The sequence below is a fragment of the Panthera pardus genome, unplaced genomic scaffold, assembly GCF_024362965.1.
Source record: "Panthera pardus isolate Hobbes unplaced genomic scaffold, ASM2436296v1 HiC_scaffold_27, whole genome shotgun sequence".
Taxonomy (NCBI): Eukaryota; Metazoa; Chordata; class Mammalia; order Carnivora; family Felidae; genus Panthera; species Panthera pardus.
Window position 1 is genome coordinate 116,320,660 of NW_026526843.1, and position 15,892 is coordinate 116,336,551.

At 40.0% G+C, this 15,892-nt stretch overlaps 1 protein-coding gene across 5 annotated transcripts in view; it reads right to left on the reverse strand.

Annotated features, from left to right (window-relative positions):
- Nucleotides 1-15,892, reverse strand: part of FRMPD4 (FERM and PDZ domain containing 4) — an 843,299-nt gene that overhangs the window by 723,825 nt on the left and 103,582 nt on the right. The gene's annotated exons all lie outside the window — the stretch shown is intronic.

Genomic DNA, 15,892 nt, shown 5'->3' on the forward strand with positions numbered 1-15,892 from the left:
GAGACTTAGGATAATGGGGATGCTACTTTAGCAAGGGTGGCCAGGAAAGGTGACCCTGGTGAGTGAGGTGGAATGTGAGCAGGCCTCTGAATGGAGCGAGGGGCAAGTCCTGCCAAATACGTGACTTCCAGGCAAAGGAGGATTTGGAGAAAGAGTAGGCCAGGCAAAGACACCGAGGAACATGCTTCTTGGGTTCAAAGCAATTTGGAATGTTTCTTATTTTATCCTTCGGTGCCGTTGAAGACCTCCCTTTGTTCACACAGAACACTATTTGCTTTGGGTGTTCAATACCTTAGTCCATGATTTGAGATGCCCAACTCAAAGAAGTGAATGTTGGAGAATTTCATTGCACATTATACAGCTGGGGATTCCTCCATTAAAATGACACGGCCATTTGGACAGCTGACTGATCTCTTACTTTGAATAACATTTTCCAAAAAACTTATTGATTGATACTTTCCCCTCAGCATTTTGTATACTTTTTTGTGTGATGCCTGAATCATTAACATAACCAGTACTATTTAGGGATGCCTGGGTGGCTCAGTCAGTGAAAAGACCGACTTTGGCTCAGGTCATGATCTCATGGTCTATGAGTTCAAGCCCCGTGTCAGGCTCTGTGCTGACAGCTCAGAGCCTAGAGCTGCTTCCAATTCTCTGTGTCTCCTTTTCTCTCTGCCCCTTCCCTGCTCATGCTCTGTCTCTCTCTATCTCTCTTTTTTTTAAGTTTATTTATTCATTTTGAGAGAGACAGACAGACAGAGTGGGGCAGAGGCAGAGAGACAGGGAGAGAGAGAATCCCAAGCAGACTCCACATCATATCAGCACAGAGCCCAATGCGGGACTCGAACCCACAAACCATGAGATCGTGACCTAAGCAGAAGTTGGACACTTAACTGACTGAGCCACCCAGGCACCCTGCTCTGTCTCTCTCTTAAAAAATTAAAAAAAAAACAACTGTAGCATTTAATTTATAATAGTAAAGCAATCATAGTATTTTAGGTTAGAAAATGTATGACTTTCAGGATTCCTGTCATAGGAAAGAGAAACAGGTAAAGATTAGAAACAGGTAAGCAAAGGAAATATGATTTATGAATGCAGAATTGTTCAGTCAAGATGAAATGCATATATATTGATTTAAAAGCTTTTTAATTTCTTGAAGTTTTTAAGTGAATAGCTCATCTTTCTTAATTCATGCTGTAGCAGTTTTATCTGCTAGATTAGAATTCATAAAAAGAGGGGCGCCTGGGTGGCGCAGTCGGTTAAGCGTCCGACTTCAGCCAGGTCACGATCTCGCGGTCCGTGAGTTCGAGCCCCGCGTCAGGCTCTGGGCTGATGGCTCGGAGCCTGGAGCCTGTTTCCGATTCTGTGTCTCCCTCTCTCTCTCTGCCCCTCCCCCGTTCATGCTCTGTCTCTCTCTGTCCCAAAAATAAAAAAAAAAAAAAAAAAAAAAGAATTCATAAAAAGAAACTAAATGTCATTAGTATTTCTTTATAATGAGTATCTTGACTAAATGGCAAGGGGCAAGCAACAGCGTCTTCCTGGGCCTTAGCATTGTGGTATGTAAATACACACACACACACACACACACACACACACACACACCCTCCTGTAATTAACAACACAATTGATTAATAACACCACTCTAGGGGCACCTGGGTGGCTCAGTCAGTTGAATGTCCAACGTCGGCTCAGGTCGTGATCTCGCGGTTCATGAGTTGGAACTCACATCGGGCTCCATGCTGACAGCTCAGAGCCTAGAATCTGCTTTAGATTCTGTGTCTCCTCTCCCTGCCGCTCCCTGACTCACACTCTGTCTGTCTCTGTCTCTCTCTCTCTCAAAAATACATAAACATTAAAAAATTTAAAAAAAATAACACCACTCTATGCTGACTTTATACTCTTAACCAGACAAAAGCTTTTCTCTTTTTCCTAATCTAACCCTCAAACAATACCTCTGGGCAATGTCAGTACCATGCCCATGTTATTATCAAATTCTCTTTTTAAAGTAACGTAGACATTCTGAAACATGCTGACTTTGTGTGCGTGTATTCATGTATTCAGTCTAGTCATCAAATATTCATTGAATACCTACATCGTGCCTCTTCCACTCCCATCTGTTCTGCTGAGGGAGAATGATATAAGTACAACTTTTTGCAAATCGCCTTGAGATGGACTTCAAGATGGCTGCCCATTCTTTGTCTTCTCCCATCAAAACATGGAGGTTATGGGGCGCCTGGGTGGCTCAGTTGGTTGAGTGTCCAACATCAGCTCAGGTCATGATCTCACAGCTTGTGAGTTCAAGCCCTGTGTCAGGTTCTGTGCTGACAGTTCAGAGCCTGGAGCCTGCTTTGGATTCTGTGTGTGTGTCTCTCTCTCTCTCTGCCCCTAACCCACTCACATTCTGTCTCTGTCTGTCTCAAAAATAAATAAACATTAAAAAAAAAAATTTTTTTTTAAATGGAGGTTATTTCTCCTTCCTTGAGTCTGCTTTACTGTGACTGCTTTAACCAACAGAATGCAGCAGAAGCCAGGCTTTCCCAATTTCAGACCTGGCTTTTCAGAGCACTGCCAGTTACCATTTCCTCCCTCTTGGAACCCCAAAACCACTATGTATGAAGCCCCTCTCCTCTTCTGGAGAGACTGCTTGGAGAAGGCAGTTGGAGAGGAGAGGTACTTAAACTAATTGGCAATCCCAGTCCAGTGTTCCAGCTCAGCCTCCTGATGACTCTAGGCTTGGCATTATCTGATGACAACCATGAGAATTCCCAAGGACGGCCCACAGAAGAGCTGCATACCTGAGCCCACTCAACCCAAAGAACCGAGACAGAATGAAAGCGCTGCTGTTTTAAGCCTCTATGTTTAGGGACAGCTTATTATACAGTCATAACTAAACAAGTCTCAGTGGAATTTGAGACACTCAAATGGGACACTCCCACACACACACTGCACTCGGAATATTTCTGAGGTCAGTTTTCCAGAAGAGGCAACGTACAGCCAGATGACTGCAAAGGTCCTGCCTTTTTCCAGAAAAGAGGCACTAAAAATAATTCATTCCCCTCCCTCCAGCCATGAACTGGTCATTCTGGGAGCTAGACAAAGGCAGCCCATTAAATATCCCCTGAGAGGGCGCCGGGGCAACTCACTCGGTGGGAAGAGGCTATGCAATGTCATGGCCAAGGCACAGCCAGTGTCTCTAGAGGTAGATGTTTCCGGTTTAGCTCCACTGCACCGCAGGGCTCACCCATAGCTCATCACCATCCATCTCCCTAAACACAACCAGACCAATAATAACCACCCGATACCCCAGAGAGCCACCAGAGTTGCCTTTCTTTCTGACGTACAAATCAGACTGTATCACTTCCATCTTCAAGATCATCAATATTGCCTCCTCCACCCATCCCCCCTGCTCCACACTCCTCAGCAAGATAGAACAGGCTTTTCATATCCTCATGTATTAGTTTCCTGTGGTGGTCATAACAAATTACCATAAACTTTATGGCTTGAAACAACAGAGATGTATTCTCTCAGTTTCAGAGGCCAGGAGTCTGAAGTAAAGGGAGAACCCTTCTAGGGGAGAATCTTTCCTTGCTTCTTCCAGTTTCTGATATCTCCAGGTATCCCTCAGTTTGTGGCTACATCACTCCAATCTCTGCCTCTGTCTTCACATGGCCTTTTCTGTGTGTCTGTGTTCTCCTCTTCGTTTTTATTTATTGACTTTTCCACCCTCCCCCCACGCCCCTGCTTCTTATAAGGACACTTATTACTGGATGTGGGACCCACCTGGGTAATCCAATATAATCTCATTTCGAAATCCTTCATCTATTCACTTCTGCAAAGACCCCTTTTCCAAATGAGGTCAGATCCACATGTTCCAGGTGGAAATATCTTTTGGGGGGGGGGGCACCATTTAATCGACTATAAGCCACTTCCCCATGTCACTTCTTTCTCCCCATTGTCCCTGGCCCAGGGCATGCTGTGATCTGGACGCTCTTTGCCACTTGGACTTCCCATGACACACTGTGTTCATTTGCGTTTCTACACGAGAGTGATAACGTGCCAGTGCCCTTCTGACTAGAATGCCATTGGCTACATGCCTTGGCAGAAGAAAAAGTCTTTGGGGCCAGTTCAGATGTCACCTCTTCCATACAATCTTCTTAACACCTCACAGGCAAAATTAGCCACCCCTCACTTTCCACGGCACATTGTCCAGGGTCTTACGTGGGCCTAGCTAAGGGCTTAATAGATACTTACTGAACTAGCTGGGTCAAGCTTAGCTTATGAATGGATGCATATAGGTTCTATACCCATCTATCAGGTAGATTACTGGCATTTTATTCCTTTGGGATTCACAAGGCTTTCTAATCTTTAAAAGTCCCCTTTTAAAACAGATATGTATCTAACACTTTATGCCACTGTCAGTTAATACCCTGGGGGTATTATTAACAGCTGGGAGAGAGGACCCCTCTCAGGAAGTAGACATTGAGGATAGATGCTTAAGCAGATGGTGACAAAATGCTCACCAATATTCCCTTTTTTGGGCATTCTGGAAAACTGTATTTCTAAGCTTTCCTTACATTTAAGTTTGGACCATGAGATTAATTCTCATCAACAAAAAAGAAGACAAGAGTGATATATTCCATTTCTAGGTCTGTCCACTAAATTCTCCCAAGAAACCATTGGCTTTCTCTTGCCTCCATCTGTATGGCTAGAAATGAGGACAAGATCACAGAACTCTATGATGCAAGAAGCTCAGATTCCTGAGACACTATTTGGAAAGAGAAACATAAAGGAGAGATATCCAACCTGCATTAGACTATAACTGAACAAGAAATACATTTTTTTAAGTTTATTTGTTTATTTTGAGAGAACGTGTTCGGTTGCACGTGCTTGCCTATGGGGGAGGGGCAGAGAGACAGAGAGAAAACCCCAAGCAGGCTCTGCAATGTTAGCACAAAGCCCAATGTGGGGCTCGATCTCACAGACTGTGAGATCATGACCTGAACTGAAATCAAGAGTTGGACACTTAACCAACAGCCACCCAGGCACCCCAAGAAATACATTTTTATGTTGTTACATGCATCAGCTAGTCTTTGTTAGGTTATGCTGTGGTAACTGCTCCCAAAGTCTCAGTAGCTTACGACAACAGATGTTTATTTATACTTCATATTACACGATAACTGCTTTTTGGCTATGGCGGTGCTCCTTACATTTTATTTATTTCAGAATCCAGGCTGAAGGAGCCACTCCCATTTGGGAGAAAATGAGCCAACAGCAGAGCTGCCACACAAGGCTCTTCAACCTTCTGCTCAGATATGGCAGCCATTACATTTGCTTGCATTCCATTGGCCAAAGCTGCTCACGTGGCCAAGCCTCAGTTACGAGGGTGGGAACTCTACTCACCCCTCGTCCCGCAAAACTCATAGGTTGAAGCCGTAACCATCGATGTGACTTTATTTGACCTTTATTATGGCCTTTAAAGAGGTAATTAAGGATAAATGAGGCCATAAAGGCGGGGTCCTAATCTGATAAGACGGGTGCCCTTATACCAGGCAGAGACACCAGGAGTAGGTCATATGAGGACACGATGAGAAGGTGGCCACTTGCAAACCAAGGAGAGAGGCCTCAGGGGAACCCAAACTTGCCAGCACCTTGATCTTGGACTTCTAACCTCCAGAACTGTGAAACAAATAAATGTCTGTTGTTTAAGCCACTCAGTCTGTGGCATTTTGTTGTGGCGGCTCTAGCAACCTAAAACACCCCAACAGAGGGGCATTACAAGTTACATGGTGATGGATGAGCATGACAGTCTTCTTACAAAGTAGGAGACTAAACAAACAATAGGGGACAATTAAACCATCTACTACATCATGCCACTAAAATCATAGGATGTTTGTTAAAGCAGTGAGTTAGTATTACCCTGACTTTTCAAATGCCCCGACAGGTCCAGATCAACACATGGAGAAAGGTAGTTTGGGGGGCACCAACAGCAAAACATTCTTTTCTCCATTTGTCCAGGGCTGACTCTGCTCCTAAACCTTACAGAATGAGCTGCTGTCCCAGTGGAAGAGATGGGTGTCATAGCTATAGCACTTTGTCCCTGGAACCTAATTTCAACTCATTGAGTTCTATTGTGTTTGCCAAATAGGAATAATGCTGCTTCTCAGGGTTGCTGTGAAAGGTAAATGAGAGAAAATCCTACCACACAGTAGGTTTTCAGCAAATGTTATTTTCCTCTCTTCCTACATTCTTCTTAGGAACTGAAGAAATCCATCCTGAAGGGAATTTAAAGCTTAATATGTATCAGTTTTATCAAAAGAGCCATTTTCCTTTGTTCCATAAATCATTATTTCAAATCAGAGCTCATCTTACAGGACTAATTACCGTACAGAAGATACCGTGATTAATTGTTTGGGGACTGGAGAGAGTGGAGATGGGAAAGGAAGAAGGGAGGCTGTTGGAGCCAACCTTCAGGCAAGAAGAAAGGTTCATTGCATTTATTTAATAGGCCACTATGCAGCTGACTGGTGTTTACTTGTCATAACAACACTGGCATTTAAATAAAGATGTTAGCATTAATCATCAATTGTGATTGAAGCCCATAGCTACTGCAAAAGCTGAAAACATGCTTCGCTTTTTTTTCTCCCTTATTTTCCGGCTGGTCTCAGCCATACAGAATCTCAATGGTCCAGAAGAAAAATACTCTGTTTTTATTAGAAACAAAAAGAGGGGGGTGGCTTTGGAAATTATAGGAATATAGATGGTGGGAAGGAGGAGAGTTTGGTGTGTTTGTGTAATGTTTCATAAAATGATGCCAGCTGTATTGTTTTAATTCAGGAATTATAGGCCTAAAAAGAGATTTACTCACTAATAAATATCCATTTCCTTATTCTTCATTGCCACATTGTCCTTCAATCATTCAGTACTCATTCCGGAAGAGTTTAATATGTATCCTGCAGAAAGTATGCAAAGCCATCAAGGATCCTGAGCTGTGTACCATGTATGAACAGACAATCTCTGAAGAGAAGCAAGGAGGAGGGAAGGCCTGTCTGAAAAGATGCTCTCTCTGTTCAGGCTTTAAAACCTAGAGAATTGACTAGAGTGATGTGGCTTCAATGACTAGCCTTGAATTAGAAACATGAGCTAGTTTTCATGGTGAAATTCCTGACGAGGGTAGCATTTTCTCTGAACAGTCATCCCCAAATGCAACTCTTGAAGTAGGAAGGAATTGTCGTTGGATCGATCCCTGCAATGGTAACTGTCAAGCATGATTTTATGGAGCCCACTATTGACTCTAACTCCCTAAGAATTCTGTGAAACATTCCAGCCAGACCAATCCTCCCTCCATAGCACCCATGATCTCACCCAGCCCACCTGACCCTTGTGCACAGCCTCCCACCATCCATGGGGGCTCTCCTCCCCACCAACCAATCTATTAGACTGATAGATTCTCAAGGACTCACCAGTAATTCATAACAGATATTTGCGTAGTCTCGATTATTTGCTCTTGAGATTTTGCCATATAACTAAAACAGTTGCCTGGAACAGCGATCCTCAACTGGGGGAGAGTTGGCATCTAAGGGGACATATGTAAGACAACACCAATTGAAAGGGGATTTAAAAAGTGGTAGGAGGTGAGAGAAGAAGGGCAGTACCATGTTTGATCCAGGACCTCAACAATGTCATGGTAGTCAGCTTCTTTGGTCTATTCAGATTTGCCTCGTTGTGACAGTATGGTGGCCAGAGCTCTGTTACATTTTCACAGAATAATGTCTTAAAGCATTCTGTTTTTCTCTTCTGTTAAACTTTCTCCTCTGTTAAAGAAGAAAGTTTTTGCCCAGACTCAGCTCCAATGGTTCCCTCAGTTCACACTGGCCAGGACTGAATCACTTGCCCACGTCCATACCTTAGCGGCAAGGGAGGCTGGGAACACAGGTATCTGGTATTTTAGTGGGAGGGTGTGTGTTATATAGCAAGAAAGAGAATGTGGGACGTTCCACAAGAAGGCACAGGACAGTGCTTTCACTGCCTGGTCCTCTCTACGTGGAACTCACAGCCTATTGCACAGAGAATCCGATTAGCACAGGGTAGCACTGGTGGCTGACAGCAGCTGCCAATTAAAGTTAGAATGTAAGGATGAGTGGAGACACCTGGGTAGCTTAGGCAGTTACGTGTCCAACTTTGGCTCAGCTCACGATCTCATGGTTGGGGAGTTCAAGCCCCACATTGGGCTCTCTTCTGTCAGTGCAGAGCCTGCTTTGGTCCTCTGACACTCTGTCTCAAAAGTAAATAAACATTAAAAAAAATTAAAAAAGAATGTAAGGATGGGGGTTTTGGTCCAACATGACAATATAGGAAGACTCTAAAACCACTTCCTCCACAGAATACACCAAAGTACACCTATATAAAAAAACAATTCCTCCTGCAGAAGAGCTGAGAGCCAACTGAACAGTTTCTGAACAACCAAAGAGAGAGAATAAAGTTTCTCAAATAAACCACTAAACCAGCCTTACAAGAAACATTAAAGGGACTTCTTAAGTGGAAAAGAAATGTCCATAATTAGACATAAAAAAACTGTGAATAGAAAGATGTAAAATATGACAACATATACGTAAATGTGGAGGAGAAAGTAAAAAGGGAAAAGAAGAAAAAACCAGAAAGAAAGAAATGTTTTTTCCTTGTATTTTTTCTGTCCTTATTTTTATTTATGTTTTTAGAATGTGTTTGAACTTAAATGACCATCAATTTAATATAGACTGCTATTTACTTAGGATGTTGTATACGAACCGCATGGTAACCACAAATCCAAAATCGACAATAGATTCACAAAAAAGAAAGAGAAAGAAAATCAAATATAACACTATAGAAACTCATCAATCACAAAGAAAGAGAGTAAGAAAAGAAGAACAAAGAATTATAAAAACAACCAGAAAACACATAACAAAATGACGATGAGTACATACTTATCAATAATTTTTTTAATGTCTATATATTTGAGAGAGAGAGAGAGAGTGCAAGCTGGGGAGGGGCAGAGAGAGAGAGGATCCCAAGCAGACTGTGCACTGTCAGTGCAGAGCCTGATGTGGGGCTCTATCTCATGAGCCATGAGATCATGACCTGAGCTGAAGTCAGATGCTTAACTGACTAAGCCACCAAGGCAACCCTCAATACTTATTTAAATGTAAATGGCCTAAATGCTCCAATCAAAAGACACAGGGTAGCAGAATGGATTAAAAACAAGACTCATCTATATGCTGCCTACAGGAGACCCACCTCAGACCTAAAGGCACATAAAGACTAAAAAGTGAAGAGAAAGAAAAGCTTTCACCATGCAAATGGAAGCAAAAAAAAAAAAAAAAAAGGTCAAGGTGACAATGTTTGTATCAGACAAAATAGATTTTAACTGTAACGAGACAACAAAAGGGGCATTACATAATGAAAAAGGGATCACTCCAACAGGAGGATATGGTAAATTGTAAATATTGTACAATTTACAATTGTAAATATTTATGCACCCAACACTAGAGCACCTAAAAAATAAAACAAATATTAACAGACATAAAGAGAGAAATTGATGGTAAGGCAATAATACTTAGGGAACTTTAACACCCCACTTACATCAATGGATAGATCATCTAGACAGAAAATCAATAAGGAAATAATGTGTTTGAATGACACATTGGACCAGATGGACATAACAGATATATATGGAATGTTTCATCTAAAAACAAAAGAATACACATTCTTTTCAAGTGCACGTGGAACATTCTCCAGAAGAAATCACATATTAGGCCACAAAACAAGCCTCAATAAATTTAAGAAGACAGAAATCATATGCATCTTTTCTGAACATAATTGTATGAAACTACAAATAAATCACAGGAAAAAACTGGAAAAAACACAAATACATGGAGACTAAACAACATGACACTAAACAACCAATGGGGCAATGAAGCAATCAAAGAAGAAATTAAAAAAAAAAATACATGGAGAGAAATGAAAATGGAAACATAACACATAACAGTCCAAAATCTTTGGGACACGGCAAAAGCATTACTTAGAGGGAAGTATATAGTAATACAGGCTTACCTCAAAATACAAGAAAAAGCCCAATTAAACAATCTAATCTTACACACCTAAATGAACCAAAGAAAGAACAAACAAATCCAAGATGAATAGAAGAAAGTAAATAATAAATATCAGAGCAGAAATAAATGACATTGATACTAAAAAAAAATTAAAAATTAATGAAATCTTGGTTGAAAAGATGAAAGCCCTTAACAAGACTTACCAAGAAAAAAAAGAAAAAAGAGCCTAATAAATATTTTTAGAAATGAGAGGAAGTAATAACTGACATCACAGAAATACAAAGTATAAGAGAATATTATGAAAAATTATATACCAAAAAATTAGAAAACCTAGACGAAATGGATAAATTCCTAGAAACATACAATCTTCTAAAAGTGCATTAGAAAAAAATAAAAGAAAAAAAAAGTGCATTAGAAAGAAATAGAAAATTTGAACAGACTGATTACAACTAACAAAATTGAATTGGTAATCAAAAAATACCAAAATATAAAAGTCCAAAACCAAATAGATTCACAGGTAAATTCTACCAAACATATAAAGAAAAGTTAATACCTATTCTGCTTAAACTAAACCAAAAAATAGAAAAGGAAAGCTACATTCTACGAGGCCAACAGCATCCTGATACCAAAACCAGACAGACACTACAAAAAAAGAAACTATAGACCAATATCCCTGATGAACATAGATGCAAATTCCTTAGCAGAATATCACCAAACCACATACACAATACATTAGAAAGATCATTCACCATGATCAGGTGGGATTTATTCCAGAGATACAAAAAAAGTTCAAGATCCACAAATCAATCAACATAATACATCACATCAACAAAACAAAGGATAAAAATCACATGATCATCTCAATAGATGCATAAAAAGCCTCTGACAAAATTCAACATGCATTCATGATAAAAACTCTCAACAAAGTAGAGTGAGAGGAAACATACCTCAACCTAATAAAGGCCATATATGAAAGACCCGTAACTACCATCATACTCAATGGTGAAAAATGGAGAGCTTTCTCTCTAAGATTAGGAATAAGACAAGGACATCCACTCTTGCCAACTTTATTCAACAGAGTACTGGAAGTCTTACCCACAGCAATCAGGCAAGAAAACGAAATAAAAGGCATCTATATTGGTAATGAAGAAGTTAAACTGTCACTATATGCAGATGATGTGATACTATACATAGAAAATCCTAGACTCCACCAAGAAACTACTAGAAGTAATAAATGAATTCAGTAAAGATACAGGATACAAATTTAATACTCATAAATAGGTAGCATTTTGATAAACTAATAACAAAGTAGCAGAAAGAGAAATTAAGAAAACAATCCCAGGGGTACCCGGCTGGCTCAGTTGGAGGAACATGCACCTCTTGATTTTGGGGTCATGAATTCGAGCCCCACAATGGGTGTAGAGATTACTAAAAATAAATAAAGGAATAAACTTAAAAAAGAAAGAAATAAAGAAAACAATCCCATTTACAATTGCACCAAAAAGAATAACATACCTAGGAATAAAAACCAAAAATGTGAAAGACCTATACTCTGAAAACTATAATACATTGATGAAAGAAATGGAAGATGACACAAACATATGGAAAGATATTCCACGCTCATGGATTGGAAGAATTTATATTGTTAAAATGTCCATACTACCCAAAGCAATCTACAGATTCAACGCAGTCCCTATCAAAATACCAAATAGCATTTTTCACAGAACTGGAACAAATAATACTAAAATTTGTATGGAACCACAGAAGACCCCAAATAGCCAAAGCAATCTTCAGAAAAAAGAACTAAGCTGGAGGTATCACAATTCCAGATATACTACAAAGCTATAATAATCAAAACAGTATGGTACTGGCAAAAAATATGCACATAGTTCAACAGAATAGAGAGCCAAGAAATAAACCCACGCTTATATGGTCAATTAATGTATAACAAAGAAGTCAAGAGTATACAATGGGGAAAAGACAGCCTCTTCAATAAATGGTGCTGGGAAAACTGGACAACTACATATAAAAGAATGAAACTGGAGAGCATCTAACACTATACTCAAAAAACAAACTCAAAATGGATTAATGACCTAAATGTACGATCTGAAACCACAAAAATCCTAGAAGAGAACACAGGCAGTAATTTCTCTGACATTGACTATAGCAACATCTTTCTAGATATGTCTGCTAAGGCAAGGGAAATAAAAGCGAAAATAAACTATTGAGACTACATCAAAATAAAAAGTGTTTGCACAGCAAAGGAAACAATCAACAAGACAAAAAGACAACCTACTAAATGGTAGAAGATATTTTCAAATGATATTCGTGATAAGGGGTTAATTTCCAAAATATATAAAGAATTTATACAACCCAAGACCAAAAAAAAAAAAAAAAATCTGATTAAAAAGTGGGCAGGGGACCTAAATAGACATTTTCTAAAGAAGACATACAGATGGCCAACAGACACACAAAAAGATGCTCAGTCTCACTAATCATCAGGTAAATGCACATCAGGTAAAACCACAATGAGCTATCACCTTACACCTGTTAGAATAGCTAAAATAGAAAAGACAAGAAATAAAAATTGTTGGCAAGGATGTGGAGAAAAAGGAACCCTTGTGCACTGTTGGTGGGAATATAAATTGGTACAGCCATGGTGGAAAACAGTATGCAGGTTTCTCAAAAAAATAAAAACAGAAATACCATATTATCCAATAAGTACACTATTATTTACCTCTCCAAAATAAAAATGCTAATTCAAAAAGATATATGCATCCCTATGTTTATTGCACCATTATTTACAATAGCTAACATATGAAAGCAACCTAAATGTCCATAAATAGATGAATGGATAAAGGGGTGCCTGGGTGACTCAGTTGGTGAAGCGTCCAACTTCGGCTGAGGTCATGATCTCACAGTTCGTGGGTTTGAGTCCCACGTCAGGCTCTATGTTGACAGCTCAGAGCCTGGAGCCTGCTTCGGATTCTGTGTCTCCCTCTCTTTGCCCCTCCCCTGCTCACACTCTGTCTCTCTCTCTCTGAAAAATAAATAAATATTAATAGATAAATGAATAAGAAAGATGTGGGGTATGTGTACGTATATACACATATATTTACATATATACATATAAACATAATGGATTGTTACACAGCCATAAAAAAGGATGAGAACATGCCATTTGAGATGACATGAAAGGACCTAGAGGGTATTACGCTAAGTAAAATAAGTCAGCCTGAGAAAGACAACTACCATATGATTCCACTCATAAGTAGAATCAGAAAAAAAACGAATAAACAAAGCAGAATCTGACCTATAAACACAGAAAACAAACTGATGGTCACTGGTGGGTAGGAGGGGAGGTTGGACAAAACAGATGAAGGGGAGTGGGAGATACTACAGTCTTCCAGTTATGGAATGAATAAATCATGGGAATAAAAGGTACAGTATAAGAAATATAGCTGATATTGTAATAGCAATATTTCCAGGCAGATGGTAGCTACACTTGTGGTAAACATAGAATGATGTATAAACCTATCAAATCGCTAAGTTGTATACCTGAAACTAATATAATATTGTGCGTCAACTGTACACAAATAAAAAAAAATAGGGGTACCTGGCTGGCTCAGTTGGTGGAGCGTGCGACTCTTGATCTTGGGATTGTGGGTTCAAACCCCACAATGGGTGTAGAGATTACTTAAAAATAAAATCTTTAAAAAGGAAGGAAGGAAGGAAGGAAGGAAGGAAGGAAGGAAGGAAGGAAGGAAGGAAGGAGAGAGAAAGAGAAACACAAAACAGGAGCAGTCAGTGCTATCTGGAGAGGTTAAGGAAGGCTTCTTGGAAGATGCATGCCTGACCCCCATCTCCCCACATGTGATTCACCCCCAAGATTTATCAACAGCCCTCTCTCCTTTACTTCCAGACTTTCAGCCTTAGTTCACAATTACATCATCTCCCTTTTCCCTTTCTGATTGTTGGACCCTCACTTTAATTCATCTTCCACAATATCACCATACTTATCTTCTCAAGACTTAGATGTGATGTCAAAATCCTTTGTTGGCTCCTTATTTTTTAAAAATATTTATTTATTTTGAGAGGGAGGGAGAGAGAGCGAGTGCATCTGTGAGCAGGGGAGAAGCAGAGAGAGAGGGAGAGAGAAGCCCAAGCAGGCCCCGTGCTGATAGCGCATAGAGCCTGATGCCACCAGGCTCCACCTCACAGTTGTGACATCATGACCTGAGCTGAAATCAGGAGTCAGATGCTTAACTGACTGAGCCACCCAGGTGCCCCTCTTTATTTGTTTTTATAAAATAAAATCTGGCCTCCTTAGTGTGGCATGCAAGGCACACTGCACAGTCTTTCTTCACCTGCCTTCCTAATTTCACCTTCTGCTTTCCCTTTTTCCACACACGAGGTGGGCAATTTGCCATTACTTCGATGTGGCACAAAATTTCATGCCTCCATGCCTTTGCACAGCCTGAATACCCTGCCTCCCCATCCACTTCCCTCCTTCACTTGTTAAAATTTATCACTCTAGGTCCAACTGAACTGCCACCATTTCCATGAAGCTTTCTCGATCTCTGTGGCAGAATTTGCTGCCTCTTCTGGGAGTTCAGAAAGTTCTATTGAACCTCTGTTGAGGTTCCTATTGTATACTTCCTGTGGGTGAAGTATTTATAAAAGAATTACATATGATAAACTCATTTAATCCTCACAGCAGCCCTCTTATAACTATCATCCCCATTTTACAGATGGGGATGCTGAGGCACAGTGATCTTTAGGAACTCTTCTTGGTTTCAAACCCAGTTAGGCTGACTCTAGAGATGAGTTCATGATTTCTACACTAGTGCTGTCCAATGGAACTCTGTGATAATGGACATGGTATATATATCTCTGTTCTCCAACATGGTAGCCACTAACCACATGTGGCTATTAAGCACTTGTAATGGGGCCATTGTGATGAAGGAACTGGAATCTTAATTTTATTTCATTTTAATTAATTTCATTTACATGTAAACAGCCGCATGTGGCTCTTGGTTACCATACTGGACAACACAGTTCTACAGCATATTCATCTCCGTATGAGGGCAGGGACTACAGCTTGTTCAGAATCCACTTTTGATGTTTGTTAGATTGAAATAGGCCTATTTCCTTTTTGGCCAGAAAAATGTAGGCCAGTTTTTTCTACCCCTACAACTGAGAGACAAGACCATTTTCCCGAGTTCCCATTTTGTAGCATATGTGGAACAATCCCTATTATTGTAAAATCTGCTCAACCACTCTAACTGAAAATGCTTCTCAAAAAATTGTTTTATTACTTTTGATATTACAAGCAACTTCATGCAGCTTAGAGAAGAATCTGACCTCTGTGTTCACAAATACAATTCCCCTTATTGACAATTCTTAGTTATATTTATAGATCAACATCTAATAACATGTATAATGTCAGCACAACGTGCCTCAGAATAGGAAATAAAAGTTAACTACAGTAAAGACAAGCAAATCTTAAAAGCTATTTGTGTTGTGTTGCTATAAAGCTCTCTTTTTCTTTTATCCCTAAAAATACATACATCCTGGGGCACCTGGGTGGCTCAGTCAGTTGAGTGTCCAACTTTGACCCAGGTCATGATCTCACAGTTTGTGGGTTTGAGCCCCATGTCAGGCTTTAAGCTGATAGCTCAGAGCCTGGAGCCTGCTTCAGATTCTGTGTCTCCCTCTCCCTCTGCCTCTCCTCTGTTCGTGCTCTGTGTCTCTCTCTCAAAAATAAATAAACATTAAAAAAAAAACAAGCATCCTGGGGCACCTGG